We start from the raw sequence: 18,945 nt of genomic DNA, 5'->3' as shown, positions 1-18,945 counted from the left end.
ACGCATTAACGCGTTTATCTAGAAAATAATTAATTAATATTTATTACTATTAAAATAAATTTTATTATTGAACGTTTATGCTAGATGCTGCCTTAGTAAATAATCTTCATGTGCAGTTTATGCTCATAATTAATATTAACTAAGCCATGATTATGGTGATAAATATTATAAATTTATGATAGATGTGAGGAACTCATCCCCTGCAGTGAAACACTCTCTTATTAATGGAGCCTCCTTCTTGGCTTGTTCTATCCATAGCATTCCTAGTTTCTCTAGCCTTCTTCTCCGGAATTTTCATCGGCCGAAGGCGCAAACAACTAAAGTTTCCGCCGGGTCCTAAACCGTGGCCGATCATTGGCAACCTTGATCTCATCGGTTCCCTCCCGCATCAATCGCTTCACAAACTATCCCAATGCTATGGGCCATTAATGCACCTCAAGTTTGGTTCTTACCCTGTAGTTGTTACATCATCTCCAGGGATGGCTCAGGAGTTTCTAAAGCATCATGACCAAATCTTTGCTTCTAGACCCCTAAATGCAGCCGGCAAGTACACTACTTATTGTTAAAAGTTTCAAAGTTTGGCAACCAACTTTGAAAAATGTTTTTTCAAAGTTTGGTAAATGTTTCTTTGAAAAATGTTTTTCAAAGTTTGGTAAAATTTTGGTAGATGTTTGTTGAAAATAGGAATGGATAAATTCACTTTAGTCATTGCACTTTAGGGTATTTTCAAAGATTAGTCCCTAAGTTTCTACTATAAATACCCTTACCCATTTAGCTTCAAAATCATCCCAAAACTTTCTTTCTTCCTATACTAGAGAGCTTTCTTGTGAGTAGTGAGTTTTTGTAAACACCTGTAAATTTTCTCTCTTAGTAAAAGATCTGCAGCAGCCCGGAGACGTAAGCACAATTGGCTGAACTCCGTTATCAATTTTCGTGTATTATTTTTCCGCTTTTATTTCGCATTCTCACTAATTTGGTTATAGGGAAATTACTTGTACTCGGTTTATTTTCCTAAACAACTGGTAATCAGAGCTTTTGGTTGTGAATTTTGTCAAATTTTCTGCGAGATTACTATTCATTACTATTCACGTGAATAGTGAATTTCGTGAATAGTAAAATTCGGTCGGCGATACGAGTTTATCGACGGTGGTGTTCTAATACACAGTGATTCGCAAGAATTGTCAAAAACGATCCAAACGAAGCCAGATTCGAGTGGGAGCGATGGCTGCAGACGAAGGGAAGGTGAAAATTGAAAAGTTCGATGGTTCGGACTTTGGCTTTTGGAAGATGCAGATTGAAGATTTTTTGTACTAGAAAAATCTATATCAACCTCTCTCAGGAAAGCAACCAGAGGGCATGAAGGATGAAGATTGGGCTCTTCTCGACAGACAAGCCCTCGGAGTTATCCGACTGACGTTATCCCGTAAAGTTGCTTTTAACATAGCAAAGGAAAAGACCACAGCGGGTCTTATGGCGGCTCTCTCCAGTATGTACGAGAAGCCATTGGCCTCAAACAAAGTTCATTTGATGAGGCGATTATTCAATTTGCGGATGGCGGAAGGGGCATCGGTGGCACAACACCTAAATGAACTCAACACAATCACAACCCAGTTGAGTTTAGTGGAAATTGAGTTCGATGATGAAGTTCGAGCTTTAATTCTCTTATCATCTCTACCAGACAGTTGGAATACTACTGTTACAGCAGTCAGCAGTTCGTCGGGAAACAACAAATTAAAATTCGACGATGTTCGGGATCTGGTATTGAGTGAAGAAATTCGACGAAGAGAATCGGGTGAAGCATCAACCTCCTCATCCTTGCACACGGAGTCTAGAGGGAGAACTTCAGAAAGAAATTCAAATTGTGGCAGATCAAAATCCAGAAGGGGCAAATCAAGAACAGGAAATTAAGATTTTACCTGTTATAATTGCGGCAAGAAGGGTCACTTCAAAAGAGATTGTCGAGCACCGAAGAAAAATACCGGCGCACAGGAATCTGCCAACATGATGGAGGAGACAGGTGATGCCATGATTCTAAGCGTCAACAGTCCGATTGAATCATGGATCTTGGATTCAGGGGCATCTTTCCACTCCACCCCATGCCAAGAAATCATGGAGAACTATATCAGTGGTGATTTTGGGAAGGTTCATCTTGCTGATGATGAAACCTTGAAGATCGTCGGAAAAGGAGACATCCGACTAAAGTTGCCAAACCAGACCACCTGGAAGCTGACAGGAGTGAGACATATTCCTAGCCTCAAAAGAAATCTGATTTCTGTTGGACAGCTTGATGGAGAAGGTTATAGTACAACTTTTTCAGGCTGTGAATGGAAGATTACCAAAGGAGCACTCGTCATTGCTCGTGGTAAGAAGACTGGTACTCTCTATGTAACCTCAAATTTAGAGAATATCATTGCAGTAGCAGATGCTGACGGAAAATCAAACCTATGGCACCAAAGGGTTGGCCATATGAGTGAGAAAGGGATGAAGATACTTTTGTCAAAGGGGAAGCTGCCGGATCTAAAAAATGTAGATGTCGGACTATGCGAGGATTGCATCTTTGGTAAACAAAAGAAAGTCAGCTTTACAAAGATTGGCAAGACTCCCAAGGCAGAAAGGTTAGAATTGGTTCATACTGATGTATGGGGACCATCACCAGTTCCATCTCTTGCAGGCTCACTATATTATGTCACCTTCATCGATGATTCAACAAGGAAGGTGTGGGTTTATTTTCTAAAGAAGAAATTAGAAGTCTTTGATACCTTCAGAAAATGGAAGGCCATGGTGGAAAATGAGACTGGTGTGAAAGTCAAGCGGTTGAGGTCTGACAATGGAGGAGAGTACAGAGACAGTAGATTCAGAGATTTCTGCGCAACAATGGATCAAGATGGAGACAACAGTTCCCATAACACCGCAGCAGAATGGCGTAGCAGAGCGCATGAACAGAACTCTGAATGAACGTGCCAGAAGCATGAGGATACATGCCGGATTGCCCAAATCTCTATGGGCTGAAGCTATCAACACTGCAGCTTACCTGATCAATTGTGGGCCCTCAGTTCCTTTGGTTGGCGGAATACCAGAGGAAGCTTGGAGCAAAAAAGAAATAAACCTTTCACACTTAAGAATCATAAACTCTGCTGAAGAAGTAAACTTGATGCTAAGTCCAACAAATGCGTCTTTGTTGGTTACGGTGGTGATGAGTTCGGTTACCGGTTTTGGGCTACGAAAATCGAAAGATCATCAGAAGCAGAGGTGTCATTTTTATTGAAAATGTGATGTACAAAGACAGGTCAACCGCAGAATCAAGTAATACTGAAGCTGAAACAAAGGAATTTGCTGAGTTCGAGGAGATTTCTGGAAATGATGTTCAGATCAGTCCTGAAGCAGTTCAAGAGGAAGAACTAGGCACACCAGAACTGAGACGCTCCTCCAGAATTCCTAAACCAACCCAACGGTATTCGCCTTCTTTGCACTACTTGTTGCTGACTGACAATGGTGAACCAGAGTGCTATGATGAAACGATGCAGGTGGATGATTCATTCAAGTGGGAGTCTTCCATGAAAGATGAGATGGACTCGCTTATATAAAATCAGCCGTGGGAATTAGCTGAATTACCACCAGGCAAGAAAGCGCTCAATAACAAATGGATTTATAGAATCAAAGAAGAGCACGATGGGAGCAAACGCTACAAAGCAAGATTGGTAGTCAAAGGTTTTCAGCAAAAAGAAGGTATTGACTACAATGAAATTTTCTCTCCAGTCGTAAAATTGTCTACAATCAGACTGGTGTTGAAAATTGTAGCTGCGGAGAATTTACATCTTGAGCAGTTAGATGTAAAGACAGCTTTCCTTCATGGTGATTTGGAGGAAGAGATCTATATGAGGCAGCCAGAAGGCTTCATAGAGGCAGGCAAGAAAACCTGGTATGCAGGTTGAAGAAGAGCTTGTATGGTTTAAAACAAGCTCCTAGACAGTGGTACAAGAAGTTAGATGAGTAGCAGTGGTTTTACCAGATGCCAAGCAGATCATTGTTGCTACATCAAGAGGTTCGACAATAGTTTCATTATTTTATTGTTGTACGTTGATGACATGCTCGTTGCAGGCTCAAACATGCAAGAGATCATAAACTTGAAGCAAAAATTGTCGAAGCAGTTTGCTATGAAGGATCTGGGCGCTGCAAAGCAGATTCTTGGGATGAGGATCAAGAGAGACACAAAGTCGGGGACTTTGATGTTATCACAGGCTGAGTACATCAATAAAGTACTCTCCAGGTTCAACATGCAAGATGCTAAACCAGTAAGTACACCTTTAGGTGTTCATTTCAGACTCTCCAAAGACCAATCACCAAAGACGGAGGAAGAACGTGCACACATGGTGAAGGTGCCGTATGCCTCATCAATTGGAAGTCTGATGTATGCCATGGTTTGTACCAGACCAGATATCTTCGGGGTACCACAAACAAAGCACTTTGTTTCAAAGGTGGAGATATGATACTGACAGGCTATGTAGATGCTGACTTAGCCGGAAATGTCGACATCAGAAGGAGCACTACAGGGTATGTCTATACTCTAGGAGGAACTGCAGTGAGTTGGGTTTCTCAACTACAGAAGATAGTTGCTCTCTCCACAACTGAAGCAGAATATGTCGCTGTTACGGAAGCCAGCAAGGAGATGGTTTGGCTCCAAAGTTTCTTGGAAGAGTTAGGCAAGAAACAAGAAAACAATATCTTGTATTGCGACAGTCAAAGTGTTATCCATCTAGCAAAGAATCCATCTTTTCATTCCAGGACAAAGCACATACAATTGAGATATCATTTTATCCAGTCTCTTCTGGAAGATGGGATTTTGAAACATGAAAAGATTAGTGGAGCTCAAAATCCGGCAGACATGTTGACAAAGACGGTGACTACGGAAAAACTGAAGTTGTGTTCAGCTTCAGTTGGCATGCTAGAATAACAAGACCAGACATGCTGCTGCATTGATCGAGGTGTGAAGACATTAAAATCAGTCTTCAAGTGGGAGATTGTTAAAAGTTTCAAAGTTTGGCAACCAACTTTGGAAAATGTTTTTTCAAAGTTTGGTAAATGTTTCTTTGAAAAATGTTTTTCAAAGTTTGGTAAAATTTTGGTAGATGTTTGTTGAAAATAGGAATGGGTAAATTCACTTTAGTCATTGCACTTTAGGGTATTTTCAAAGATTAGTCCCTAAGTTTCTACTATAAATACCCTTACCCATTTAGCTTCAAAATCATCCCAAAACATTTCTTTCTTCCTATACTAGAGAGCTTTCTTGTGAGTAGTGAGTGTTTTGTAAACACCTGTAAATTTTCTCTCTTAGTAAAAGATCTGCAGCAGCCCGGAGACGTAAGCACAATTGGCTGAACTCCGTTATCAATTTTCGGGTATTATTTTTCTGCTTTTATTTCGCATTCTCACTAATCTGGTTATAGGGAAATTACTTATACTCGGTTTATTTTCCTAACACTTATAACTACAGCGACACCTTGTGGGCTCCGAATGGACCGCAGTGGCCGCAAAATTTTCCAGAACGAGGTATTTAGTACGAAAAGACTTGAGTTCTTCGAGTACATCAGAGTTGAGGAAATACATGCTTTTGTGTCTCGCCTGTATGGATCATCAGGGAAGCCTGTTGTGCTTATAGAGCAGCTCTTGCGTGTTACTCTCAGTATTATAAGCATGATGGTATTGGGAAATAAGTATTTCGGTGTGCCTGCCGATGATCGACTTGGATCGAATTCTGTACTGAGTCTGCCAGAGTTCCAAGAGATGCTGAAGGAGTTTTTCTTGCTGAATGGAGTGGTCAATATTGGGATTGGATACCTTGGCTAGACTTTTTGGATTTGCAGGGCTACATAAAGCGAATGAAGGCTGTGAAGGAAAAACTCGACCGGTTTCTGGACAATGTTTTTGACGAACATAAGCAAAAAAAGAAGGAATTATCAGATAATTTTGTGCCACATGACACGGTGGATATACTGCTGCAATTAGCTGATGATCCTGATGTTGATGCTAAGCTCACTAATGACAATGTCAAGGGTCTCATGGTGGTAATATATTTTGTTCATTCAGTCTATTTTTCCCATTTTTTCCCTTTGAAACTGAACAGTTTTGCTGTCCGAAAACAGGACTTGGTAATTGGAGCCACTGTGGAATGGGCGATCTCCAAACTCATTAAACAACCACAACTCATCATACTGGCAACCGAGGAGCTAGACCGAGTGATCGGAAGAGGGAGATGGGTAGAAGAGAAAGACATCCCACAGCTTCCTTACTTGGATGCAATCATGAAAGAAACAACGAGGAAACACCCGTTTGCTCCATTGCTAGCACCACACTTGGCCATGGAAGATTGCAAAGTGGACGGATACGATATTCGCAAAGGAACTAGAGTCTTTGTAAACACATGGAGCATAGGGAGAGACCAATCCCTGTGGGAACAACCCGAGGAATTCCGGCCTGAGAGGCTCTTAGGGAGGAACATCGATGTGAAGGGAACAAATTTCGAGCTGTTGCCATTTAGCGCTGGGAGGAGGATGTGTCCTGGCTACAACCTTGGACTAAAGATGATTCAATTCAGCATAGCAAATTTGTTACATGGCTTCAACTGGAAATTGCCTGATGATACTGAAGCAGAAGGATTGAGCATGGAAGAAGCTTATGGATTGACAACATCAAGAAAGTTTCCACTTGTTGCGGTCGTGGATCCTCGTCTCCCACTTCATCTTTATAAAACCTGAACTCCACATGATATTTTTTCAACTGGTAGAATCAAGTGTTGTAATAAAATGTTTACGTCCTCTTTCATTACCTGTTTGATTATGGGAAGTTATAATATATTCATGTAGGATATAAAAACAAAAGAACTTTATAAATGACAGAAAGTTCTTCCAATGGTCATGAACTTTTCTGTAAAAAAGGCTCAATTTTTTTATATTTGAGGTCAAAGGGGCTTGCTTTGCTTTAATCTTGGAGCCTAAAGGATGGACTTCGCTTGCACCATTGAAAGCTTTTATGTCGTCTTCTAAGGTCAAAGGGCCCACTTTGCTGTAAAAATTACTAGCTGGAGAAACACCACTCTTTCAGTAGGTGATGGGACAGTGACTTCAATGATATATCTATAATATACTATGTACGTATATACAACAGCATTTCATCTTCTTCAAATCACTCTCAAACACTTCGCCTTGAGTTTCAGTTTGTAGCAGCAGCACCTAGCAATGGCAGAATCAATTGCTTTGGACATCATTACTAAATTGAGTTCCCCTTCTATGCAGCAACTTGGCTTGTGGTGGAATTTCAAAGATGACTGAAGACACTAGTTTTTTTTCATTTGATTCATTTGATTATTATTATTATTATTATTATGATATGTTATTATTAAATAATAAATAATTTTATTTATTATTACAGGCCCAATTATTAATCCCGGAGCCCAATTTAAAGGCCCGATTACAAGAACCCAGGCCCAAATCAAAAACCCTAAAACCCAATTAGGGTTTTCTATCCTAGTGCTGCCGCCGCTTTGCTTCTCCACCGTTGGATCTAGCATTGATCCAACGGTTCAGATGGTCCCAGCAGAAACCCTAGGGCCACATGGCCGCCGTTTATCAGCCAACCGACACCTTCAATGCCAGGTGACCCAACCCAGCAGCCGATGACGCCTTGCTGCCATGACACCACCATCGCCGAAGTCTCCAGAAGATCCAGCTGCCCCCCCACACGTCGCGGCTATGGGGTGAGTCACCACATAGCTCGGTGACTCACCGAACTCCACCCTTAGGACCGGTCTGAGACAAGCGCCGAAAACAGAGGGGCAACCAACACACAGACAGAAAGCAACGAAAAATAACCGAGAGAAGAGTGAAGAGACTTACCAAGCGACGTCGGAAACCAAACGTCGTCAAACTGCCGTTTAATCGAAGGTAAAAAACCCTCGGTTTATTTTAGATCTAGGGTTATCAGAGGGTTATTAGGAAAAACGGGGCTTGGATCTAGGACAAGGGAAAATCGGGCTTCGATTTGGGGTGGATTTTGTAATTTCCGGCCACCGTGAACGGTGGCCGGTGGCGGCAATCGGCTGGAACACGACTGTCGGCAGGAAACCGGAATCCATTCGGTGAAGAGAGAAGCGAGAGAGAAACGCTTCTCTCGTTTTTAGAGAGACATAGGGAAAGAAGAAAATGAAGATGCTGGCCCTACGGGCCAGCCATTTGGATATTGATATACCCTTCGCCATACGACGTCGTTTAGGGGGAGGGTGTGCGTGTAATTTTCATCAGGGGTAAACCCTGCCCGCAGCCATCCTAGTTTGTAATCCTTACAATTTAGTCACTGAAAGCAATTTTTGATTATTTTAATTTAGTCTTCTAATTTTATTTTATTTTAATTTAGTCCTTATCAGCATATATATATATTTTTAGGTAAATATCAAATTTAGTCCCTCATAGTTTATTAATTATTATTTTAATCTCGTATTATGAATTATGGTTAAATTACACTTTTAATGCCCATCTTTTATATATTTCGAATTAGTACTCTAGTTTTATAATTTTATATTTAATCATTCAAATTTCATTTTTGATTATTTTTTAATACTATATTTTAATTATTATTTGTAATATTATTTTATTATTATTACTTTTTATATTATCTTATTATTTATAAATAATAAATATATAATAAATAATATTTGTTTATTTGTTAAAATCTTATATTTCATAAATTATTTTTAATAATCATATTTTAATATATATTTATTTTTCAATATTAAGAAAGGGCAGTCTTAAAACAACTAGATGTCCATTTTCTGATATTTTAAATAAATAATATTATTTTTAAATCATATATTAATTATTTTAATTATATATTATTTTTAATATTGAAGAATAGAGCTGTCTTAAGGCACTAGAAGTCATTTTCTGATATTTCTAAATAAAAAATATTTTATTTATAAATATATAAATTAATATTTTTTTTTTCATAATTATAATTTTGAAATAATAGGATTATAAATTAAATATATTTTGAATTTTTAAATTTCTAATAATAGAGACAATTTATAATTAAAAAGTACCAATTTTGGGCGTTGTAAGGGTGCTAATCATTCCCTAAACGTAACCGACCACGAATCCCTTTTTATTATTAAGAACGAATTTTTGGTTAAAACGGAGATCAATTTATCTTTTAATCGATGTTTTCTTAAAAAATCTTTTAAAGGATGATTTTTAGGTATTCGACCTACCTGATCCAAAAGGCCGATGGCGACTCCCAAATTATTTTAAAAACCATTTATTCACATCATTTTTTCCGCCAAATAAAAAAAATTCATGCCCGGACGAAAACCGGTTACGACAATGACCTCAAAACCATTCGTGTCTGCTATCAAGCCTCTGCTTCTCGATGCATAAGAGCCTTCTGTGAGTAACAATCTTGTCAAAGATTGTCTTGGAAAGCTTAACGATGCACTTTGCTATGCTAATTATTTCTTGGATGATATTCGTACCGAAGCTTTGCGGAAAGATCTGCTAAGTGGGAACAAGCTCATGAAAGCTCTGCTAATTACGTGTTTTCCTTTCAAGCTCAGACCAGGTTGCTTATGGTCTCAAAATGGGGCGTCAAATCAAGGCCAGATTAAGTTCCATTCAAAGTGAGACCAAGCTGTTAAATTTGGTAGAACGTGACCATTTTGTAGAAACGCCTTTGATGGTTAGATTAAGTTCCATTAAAAGTGAGACTAAGCTGTTAAATTTGGTAGAGCTTGACCATCTTGTGGAAACGTCTTCCATTATCAGAAGAGGCAGCAGACGCACTCTTTTATGTGCAATAATAAATAAATAAATAGATAATAAATAAATAAAAATAAAGCATCTCTTCTATGAGACCCTAAAGAGTTTGTAAGAGTTGAAACTCTAGTTCGTACTGAGTTTTTTTTTTGTTATAAGATAAACTTAAAAAAATATTAGTATTATTTTTTATGAATTTAAATTTATGTCTTGAAGTTTGTTTTTTTTTCTTATTCTAAGTTTGAAAAATGGTGAATAGTTAAAAATTGTAAAATCTAATCGAATCAAAATTTTTAATTTTTATATCATTCCATCAAAAAATTAGATTCATCTTCCATTCAATAAATTAAATCGAACCGGATATATCCCTAAAGGTGGAACAGGGAACTGTCATCATGGTAGGTGTGACATAATATCATTATGCCTCTTTCAGGTAATATTTTCGATGTCAATCTTCCCTTCGACATCCACGTTAGTGATGTAATTTAAGGTTATCTTTTATAGATATAACTATACAATAGATCCCCAAACTTTGATTGACATCTTAATTTTATTTTAAATTTTAAAACATTTTATACCAATTCCAAAATTATAACTCATATTTTAAATTGATCTCTAAACTTTAAAATATTTTATATCAATTCACAACAATTATGAAGCTATACTTCGTATGAGGGGCTGCCCCCCTATATCATTTTATTATTAGAATATATATATATATATATATATAAAGGTTAAATACATACTTAAACCTTCAAATTTTAATTTATTTTGATTTTGTTCCTATTTTACCCCTTAAATTGGTATCATGGCTCTATCACCATTCCTCAAACTGTAAGTGTTATTCCATTTTTATCCCTTATCTACTTGTTAAAAAAATAATTTATTTACGAAGATATCAAGAATTGAACTCATGATATTCGACAAAAATTTCAAAACCTTCAAAAATAGATTAATTTATTTAACTTGTAGATGAAAAGATCAAAATGGAATAATACTAATAGTTTAAAAATTGATATAGAACGTTTTAAAATTTATACACAAATTTAAAATAGGTTCATAGTTTGGGGACTGATATAAAATGTTTTAAAAGTTATGGATCAATTTAAAATTAGGGTAATAGACTTCCTAAGCAATTAACACCTTTTAATAATTTATATGAAAAAAATATGTTATGCCATAATTATGGCGATGCATATTCTATTTAAACCTTGAGAAGGAGCAATTATTCCCCCGTTCCCTGCACTGAAAATATATCTAATCAATGGAGGCCCCGTCGTTGCTTGTTCTATCCATAGCATTACTAGCTTCTCTGCTCTTCATCTCCAGAATTTTCATTGGCCGGCGGTGCAAACAACTAAAGTTTCCACCGGGTCCTAAACCCTGACCTATCATTGGCAACCTTAATCTCATCGGTTCACTCCCTCATCAATCTCTTCACAAACTACCCGACGATATGGGCCATTGATGCACCTCAAATTTGGTTCTTACCCTGTAGTGATTGCATCATCTCCAGGGATGGCTAAGGAGTTTTTGAAGAGCCATGACCAAATCTTTGCTTCTAGACCCCTAAATGCAGCTGGCAAGGTCATTAATTATAACTACTCCGATATGGGGTTTGCTCCATATGGACCACACTGGCGTCAGGGCCGCAGAGTTTTCATGAATGAGCTGTTCAGTGCCGAAAGAATCGAGTCCTTCGAACACATCCGAGTTGAGGAAATGTGAACTTTTGTCTCCCGTTTATATGAACTATCAGGGAAGCCGGTTGTGCTTGTTGAGCAGCTCTCTCGTCTTACTTATCATAAGCTGGATGGTGTTGGGAAATAACTACTTTGATGTTTCCGGCGATGATCAGACTGTATCGAATTCAATAGTGAGTGTGCAAGAACTTCAAGAGATTATAAAAGAGTTTTCTTTCTGAATGGAGTATTCAAAATTGGAGATTGGATACCCTGGTTAGACTTTTTGGATTTGCAGGGCTACGTAAAGTGAATGAAGGCTTTGAAGAAAAAACTTGACCGATTTCACGACTACGTGTTCGATGAGCATAAGCAGAAAAGGAAGGAATTAGCAAAGGGTTTTGTGCCACAATACATGGTGGATGTACTGTTGCAGCTAGTTGACGATCCTGATCCTGATCCTGACGTGAAGCTCACTTATGATACTGTCAGGGGTTTCACACAGGTAAATACATTTTGTAAGCTTACCCATCACCAAAACAGTCCAAATCTCTTCATATTCATTCTTTCTTTCTTTTTTATTCATTTCTAAGCTTACCCCTCACCCTTACATCTACCACCTTTAAACTTTTTTTTATAAGCCAATTTTACTTGCAGATTCTTAGATCCTAAACAATCAAAGGCAGCCGTTCTTCGTCAACATTCAAGAGCATGCAGCCTGACATCAGCCATCGATTCACGTGATATTTGTATTATACAATTGAGGTTGAGTGTCCGTCTGCTATTTGCTTTTCTGTTTGAAACTCGTGTTTAAGTATAAAATAGCGAATGCGGCGTCTGTCGGGGTTACGGTTACTGATGCCGCGAATGTTACGTAATTTGTTGCGACAGTTGCGGGAGTGATTTTTTTCTCAAAAATCAAAATACTTTATGCTTCTAAAATATTTTATCGCGTTGCGTTAATATTACATCACGGTGACTTAAAACCATTACGATGCGACTGTTAAATTGCGTTGCGACCGCAATTTAATACCGTTAATTCATCTTACTTCGCTTACCACGTCTAAACCCACATTTAATTATCATTAACCACCTCGATTCGTTCATTTCTTATTTGCTTAAAATTCTGAAATAAGGTGTATCATGTTGACTTTATACTACAACCCTACTCCAGACGTGATTATTGATTACAATCATCATGATTCCTTTAGGTGGAATTGAGGCATGAATATTTTGAAATTAGGGGAATTGAAATCCAATTCCACCAATTTCTCATGTTTGATTATAGATTTTCAAGGGAATTGGAATCCCTCGTTGCTTCAACTTTCCATCAAATGAAAGAAAGTTAATTTCATCCAAGAATAGATGGAATTCAATTCCCTTGTTAGAGGGAATTGAAATTTGACCATACTACCATCATCAATCTTTTGGTAACTTATTCATATATTGAATAAAAATGTTTTTTTATTATTTCGGGTCAGGTCGGATTTCTAATTCATATATTCGGGTTAGGTTGGGTCGGGTGAAACTTTATTTTGGTCGGATCAGTTTTTTTAAGTGTGATATTCGGGTCGAGTCGGGTCGGGTTTAGGGTGAAAAAAACTGGACCCGACCCGAAAAAAATATAATTTTACCTTATATATTTAGGAATAATTACAATAATACCCCTCTATATATAATTTTTTCAATTAAGTCACTGTTTTTATTGAATAAAAATATTTTTTTTTATTATTTGGGTCGGGTCGAGTCAGATTACTAATTCATATATTCGGGTCGGGTTGGGTGAAACTTTATTTTGTTCGGGTCGGGTCGGGTTTTTTAAGTGTGATATTCAGGTCGGGTCTGGTCGGGTTTTTTTAAGTGTGATATTCGAGTCGGGTTCGGGTTTAGGGTAAAAAAACCCGACCCCACCCGAAAAAAATATAATTTTACCTTATATATTTAAGAATAATTATAATAATACCCCTCTATATATAATTTTTTCAATTAAGTCAATGTTTTTATTGAATAAAAATGATTTTTATAATTTATTAAATGAATAATCAATCAATAAAATAAAAATTTAATATTTTTTAATTTTTTATAATATATTACTACATGTAAGTTGTAAAATAAACTAAAATAAAGCAAAAAAAACAAGAAGGGCAATTATATCATTTTACATTATTGAAATCAAATTCATCTGACATGTTTGCGAACCAAACAAAATGTGGAATTGTATTCCAATTCCATTTCCTGCCAACCAAACAGAATATGAAATTGGATTCCAATTCCTGACAGATTCCAATTCCTTCACAGATTTCAATTCCCTCAGAAACATTCTAGCGAACCAAACGTCACCTTAGTCTCCTCCATTAGAAATTTGATTCACAACAGGTAAATATTTCTTTCCGTCAATATATAAAAATAAGGACATGATTCAATTACACCTAATATAAAATTAAAATTTTTATATTTTTAGGACATTTAAATGAGAGAAATCAAAGAAGATATTAACATTAAAAAAAATGAAAATATATATCACTATCTCATATTAGGGGTGATTATTCAATCCAATCCATTCGAGTTAAAAAAAATTGAATTTGTCAAATCTTATCTTAGGATTTAAACTTTTTTTTAAAAAAATGAGTCAAATTTTCAATTTTCTATTCATATTTAATTTAAATATTTATAAATATTATGGTGTGGATTATTTCAATTTAACAACTTTCTTTAAACATATACAATATATATATATATTCATATTATTTTTCACATTACACTGTTATTTAATAAATCAAATGTAATCTAAAATTATAAAATATATTTTGCTTCTCTAAAATTTGGTTCTTACCCTGTACTGGTTGCATCATCTTCTGAGATGGCCAAGGAGTTTTTAAAGACCCATGACCAAATTTTTGCTTCTAGACCCCAGATTGCAGCCGACAAATACGTTAATTACAACTACAACGATATGCTTTGGGCTCCGTATGGACCTCACTGGCGGCAGAGCCGCAAAATTTACCTGAGCGAGCTATTCAGCTCGAATCCTTTCAGTTCATCCGAGTTGAGGAAATGCGGGCTTTTGTCTCCCGCTTGCATGGATTATCAGGGAAGCCGGTTGTGCTTAAAAACCACCTCGTTTGTCTTAGTCTCAGTATTATAAGCAGGATGGTGTTTGGGAAGAAGCATTTCAGTGTGTCTGGCGATGATCAGCTTGGATCGAATTCGATAATGAGTCTGCCGGAGTTCCAAGAGATTGTAGACGAGGTGTTACTGTTGAACAGAGTGTTGAATATTGGGGATTGGATACCCTGGCCAGACTTTTTAGACTTGCAGGGCTACGTAAAACGAATGAAGGCTTTGAAGAAAAAACTTGACCGATTTCATGATCACGTGTTCGACCAACATAAGCGGAAAAAGAAAGAATTAGCAAAGAATTTCGTGCCACAAGACATGGTGGATTTACTTTTGCAACTAGCTGATGATCCTGATCTTGACTTTAAGCTCACATATGATCATCTCCGGGGCCTCACACTGGTATCTATATTTTGCTCATTCTTTCTATTTCTAAAATTATGCCTATTTCTAATTGATGGAAGTCACGGTTTAATAACAGGACCTGATAGCGGGAGGCACAGACACCGCAGCAGTAACTGTTGAATGGGCAATCTCGGAACTGATCAAACAACCGCGACTCATTGGGAAAGCGACCAAAGAGTTAGTCAGAGTGATTGGCAGAGAAAGATAGGTAGAAGAGAAGGACATCCCACATCTTCCTTACTTGGATGCAATCATGAAAGAAACAATGAGAAAACATCCGGTTACTTCATTACTACCACCACACTTGGCCATGGAAAATTGCGAAGTCGCCGAATACGATATTCAAAAAGGAACTCGCGTGTTTGTAAATCTCTGGAGCATAGGGAGAGACCCCTCCCTGTGGGAACAACCCGAGGAGTTCCGGCCTGAGAGGTTCTTAGGGAGGAACATCGATGTGAAGGGAAGAAGCTTTGAGTTGTTGCCATTTGGTGCTGGGAGGAGAATGTGCCCTGGCTACAACCTTGGACTAAAGATGGATCAGTTGAGCATAGCGAACTTGTTACAAGCGTTCAACTGGAAATTGCCTGACAATACTAAAGTAGAAGATTTGAGCATGGAAGAAGCTAGTGGATTGACAACACCCAGAAAATTTCCACTTGTTGCAGTCATGGAGCCTCGTCTCCCGCTTCATCTTTATAAAATTTGAATTCTACATAAATCCATCTCCTTGGTATTACCTACAAAATAACAGAATTCTAATCAAATGTGTTTTCTTGCTCATCAATTCTTATAAAATGTTTAGGTACTCATCTCAGTTTTGTTGATTATTTGTTAATTTTTGCCAACGGTAACATTTGAATAATACTAAGAGTGAAGTCTTCTTTTCTGTTATGCTTGATACTGAACTGTAAATTGTTGAACATTTTGTTAAAATTGTGGCACCGGTCAAAACCTGCTGTAATTGTAGTGTTTTTTCTGTAACATTGTAATCTTCAGTGGAGACTGTTGTTTGTAGAGTTCTTATCTTTAAAATGATATATAACTCTAGAGGATTATTTTAGGTGAATTTGTTTCATTCCAAACTCAACCAAGAAAACAACTTTACACCAAAACAGGAACTCGCCTGTACAACCAACTCAAACAGCCAGACAAAACTCAACTATTAAACCCCCCGATAAAAGCCAGAGACTTATGCTCTACAGTGATCGAACCAAACCAGGAACAATATTACAATCAAACAAAAGCAAAAGGCCCACCTATACAAACAAACACAAAAACCAGAATCTAACAATCTAAACCCCATTTAATGCAGAGAACATTGCAATTAGCACCACGAGGATTCCACTTCAACCCGCTAAATCCAAAAACTAAACCATCCATAGAGGAGGCCACACTAGTAAAATGCCTCCTATTACGCTTTTTCCAAACAAGCGCAATGTAGTAATTCCAAGCCAGCCGGAGCAGAGCACAACCTAAAACTGCCCCTTCAAATGCTGGCATGCCCTCATCATCCCAGCCAAGAACAGGCCTAGCTTTAAGACAGAGACGCAGAATTGCCTCCCACACAGTATTGGTAAAACTGCAAGTAAAAACAGATGGTCTTTTGTCTCAAGATTGCTCAGACAAAACACACAAGACCCATTAATAGGCAAGCCAAAAGAAATTAACCGAGCTTTCGTGGGCAACCTATCCAGCACTGCCATCCAAGCCAAAACCGAGAACTTGGGGACATGCCTAGAGTGCCCCTGTGAACTCGTAGCGCCTCCCAAATAAGGCGAACAAAAGAGAATGGACTGGTTAACAGCCCTTGGATCATTCCACCTCTACAACGAACATGGAGAAGGCTTCTCCAAGTCCAACTACTATCCTAAGACCAAGTAATCTGCCAAAAAGAGTGTTGCTTAATTATATACTCATGCACCCAGGTCACCCAAATGGAACCATCTTTTAACAAAGCTTCCTAACTAAACCAACAAGGCATGCATGATTCCACACTTTCAAATCTTTAAGGCCTAACCCTCACTTAGACTTCGGGTTGCAGATGGTGGACCAGCTCACCCTAGCCCCTTTCACTGGCTTATCCTTACCTTTACAAAAAAAAACGGGAGCAAAGCTGATTAATTCTCTTGATCACGGCATCAGGCACGACAGTAGTAATAATGGATACTATAAACAACTGATTGAATTAGTTGAAGACGACCAACATAGGAAAGCACCCTAATCTACCAATTGTTGTTCATGTATATTATGTTAATCTCGAATCGTGTAAACCTTTTGAATCAGCTAAAACTAGCAATTTTAGATTGTTAGTGTAACACCCCAATTTAGGGGTTAAATTATAAGTTTCTGAAACTGGTAGTCATTTTTAGAAAGTATAAGAATTCGAGGACCAAACCCATAATTTTCCCATTTTTAAGTGAAAATATTAAACCCCTTCCCCGACCAGTTTGGTTTTTCTGTAACATCCCAAACTACGGGTTAGTGACTTTATTGTAAAGTTTTAGAATTTGTTGATTTAAATAGGAATATTTCAGTTGGATTAAGTGGTGAATATGAAAGAATTAAAAAGATTGTATGGTAATTTAGCTTAAAAGATATTGTCATCTCTCTATTTAGAGAGATACACGTGGAAGAGGAGATAATTCTCCAGAGTTATCTTCTCCTCTTTGTTCTTCATACGTGAGGCTTGAAGCATGAGGTGAGTTTTCTGATTTTTTTGTTATTTGTTAAATTAAAAGTTAGGTTTTGATCATTAGAAGATAACTAAGCTTAAGGAAAGCTTAAGTTGTCTTTTAATCAAAAGATGAAGAAGTTACAAGAAATTAAAGAAAACGGGTTTTTATATGAAGTTGTGGAAAAGAGTTGATAAGTTGAATTTGAAGTTAAATTTGACTTGTCATCATGCTAATTAAGGAATATGAAGTGTTAGAATTGTATTTAGAATATATTGAAATTTGAGTATGATTCTTGATTTACATATGAGGGATGGGATTTTGAGGTTATGGATGGTTTTCATGGATATAAATTGGTTTAAGTAATGGTGGTTAGGTTTAATGACATGGTAGGGGTTTAAAATAGAAGAATTGAATGAAGAATTGATGATTTTCGGGATTAAATACAATTTTTGGGTATAGGGAACCGATACCCTATGAATGGGTATCGATTCCCCCCTCTTGAACAAAAAATTCCAGTATGTTCAGGGGGTATCGATTTCCCCTGGGGGGTATCGATTCCCCCTAAATGAAAAATGGAATTTGGTTCTTTAATTTGGTTTAAGTTGTTAACATCAAGTTTAAGGTTTAGGCTTCTGATAGTTGTTTTGAAATGTTATATTTATGTAGATATTGAGTCTAAACAAGTTTCGGAATAATCAAAGGATTAGGATCGAATCAAAGCAAATAAGGCTAAGGTGAGTGCAATTTTAATTGTACTTATATTATTGAACAACATTGGCTTGCGATGAGCTAGTGATGGAGTTACTATGGTAAGAAGTGACTCCTAAAATGTTATTTGATTTTTGATTCTTATATGTGCATGAATACATGAAATGGGTATAGGTTATTATATATGTTATATGATATGCATAGACATAAGAGCATAAAACATAAGATATATGATATGATATACATGATTATATGCATATGTGATATACGCTATGAGACATGACCAATGTGAAATGAGATAAGCTATGTGATATGACATGAAATACATGGTTACACATACATGTGGTATGTGACAGAAAAGAAAGAACAAGTGATGAGAAATATATTCATCGTAAATGCCCATAGTATATGATACGAGAGTTATAGGTATAGTTGGCATGCCAAGAGTCGAGGGTATTGTAGTCTTTCGGGACATAGTGGTCCTATGGGACATATATACCAGTCCTTCGGGACATAGTGGTCCTAGGGACTTATATAGCAGTCATTCGGGATGAATACTGA

General features: G+C 37.2%; 2 pseudogenes; both read left to right on the top strand.

Annotated features, from left to right (window-relative positions):
- Nucleotides 1-204: 204 nt before the first annotated feature.
- LOC120192578 lies at nucleotides 205-6,829 on the top strand (annotated as a pseudogene).
- A 4,227-nt stretch (nucleotides 6,830-11,056) lies between these two features.
- Nucleotides 11,057-15,737, top strand: LOC120192577 (annotated as a pseudogene).
- Nucleotides 15,738-18,945: the final 3,208 nt, after the last annotated feature.

The sequence above is a fragment of the Hibiscus syriacus genome, unplaced genomic scaffold, assembly GCF_006381635.1.
Source record: "Hibiscus syriacus cultivar Baekdansim isolate YM2019G1 unplaced genomic scaffold, ASM638163v2 tig00116975_pilon, whole genome shotgun sequence".
Taxonomy (NCBI): Eukaryota; Viridiplantae; Streptophyta; class Magnoliopsida; order Malvales; family Malvaceae; genus Hibiscus; species Hibiscus syriacus.
The sequence above is the reverse complement of the archived record's forward strand: the minus strand, read 5'-3'. Positions and strand labels throughout refer to the sequence as shown.